Consider the following 1,888-nt stretch of genomic DNA (forward strand, 5'->3'; position numbering starts at 1 on the left):
CTGGACTAGATGACCTCTTGAGATCCTTCCCAGGCCTATAATTCTATAAGGTAGATGTATTCAAGTCAGCAGGGCCTAATGAAATTCATTCTAGGATACTTAAGGAACTAGATAAAGCAATTATCTTAGTCCTGGAGGACAGATGAAGTCCCAGAGGATAGGAGAAGGGCAAACATAGTACCTACCCTTAAAAAAGGGAACAAAGAGAATGCAGGGAATTATAGACCGGTCAACCAAACTTTAATACCTGGAAAGATACTGGAACAAATCAAACAATCAATTTATAAGCACCTAGAGGAGAATATAAGGAATAGCCAACATGGATTGGTCAAGAAAAAATTGTGATGAACCACCCTAATTTTTTCCTTTGTTACCATTACTGGCTTAGTGGAGTGCAGGGCAGAGGGAAAGCCGATGTGCTGTATCTTGATTTTAGTAATGCTTTTGATAGTCCTGTGTGTCATTCTCATAAGCAAACTGGGGAAATACAGTCTACATGAATATATAAGGTGGGCACACAACTGATTGAAAGACTACTCAAAGTATCACTGCCAAGGGTTTGCTGTTGAACTGGGATGGCATAGGTATGGGGTTCCATGCGGGGTCAGTCCTGGGGCTGGTACTAATCAATATTTTCATTAATGACTTGGATAAAGGAGTGGAGAGTATACTTAGAAAATTGGCAAACACACAATTGTTAGGGGTTGTAAGCACCTTGGAGGACAGGATTAGAATTCAAAATGACCTTGACAAATTAGAGAATTGGTTTGAAATCCACAGTATGAAATTCAATGAAATGCAATATACACAATTAAGAAAAAAAATATACACACAAATACAAAAGCAGGAATGATGACTAGACGGCAGTACTACTGAAAAGGAACATGTGGTTATACTGGATCACAAATTAAATGGGTCAACAATGTGATAGAGTTGCAAAAAAGGCTAATATTCTGGGGTGTATTAATAAGTGCATTGTATGTAAGACACAGGACATACTTGTCCCATTCAACTTGGCCCTCAGCACTGTGTCCAATTCTGTGCACCATACTTTAGGAAAGATGTGGATAAAATGGAGAGAGTCCATAGGAGAGCAACCTACCCTATGAGGAAAGATTAAAAAACTGGGCATGTTTAGTCTTGAGAAAAGGTGACTGAGGGGGAACCGGATAAAATCTTCAGATATGTTAGGGGCTGCTAGAGAGAGGACAGAGGTCAGTGGTTGTTCATGTCCACTGAAGGTAGGACACAAAGTAATAGGCTTAATCTGTAGCCAAGATTTAGGTTAGGTATTAGGAAAAAATTTATAATTATGATAGCCAAGTTCTGGAATAGGCTTCCAAGGATGGTTGTGGAATCTCCATCATTGGAGGTTTTTAAAAACAGGTAGGACAAATGCTTACCACGTATGGTTCAGTTTCACTTTGTCGTTCCTCACTACAGGGACTGGATTTAAAAGACCTTAAGGTCCCATCCAGCCCTATATTTCTATGAATTTATATAAACGTTGTATGCTAAATCAGGATACATTTAACTGGGATGCATCCCAGAAAACTTGATTTAGCTTAAAGACGGTGAATGTTAGTGACTGCTTACATGAGCCAATATTAAACTCCATTTAATGGACATGGCATTTGGATGATGCCAAGTGGTGTAAAACCATATGAACTAGGTGGAAAAGTAGTTCTAGTTTATTAATTTAGAATCTTCAAATACAGATCAAGTGCAAGGAAGCAGCTTTCCCACATTAAGAAAGTGGTTACTCAAAGCAATAAACAAAATAAGTGAGTTTTCTAACATATAGCCTTATATTCGTGTTTGTTTCAACATTTAGGATTACTTCATGACCTCTTTTCTCCTAAGTGTGAAATTATCAGAATTTCAGCTA

The sequence above is a fragment of the Lepidochelys olivacea genome (genome assembly GCF_965140295.1).
Source record: "Lepidochelys olivacea isolate rLepOli2 genome assembly, chromosome: 5".
NCBI lineage: Eukaryota > Metazoa > Chordata > Testudines > Cheloniidae > Lepidochelys > Lepidochelys olivacea.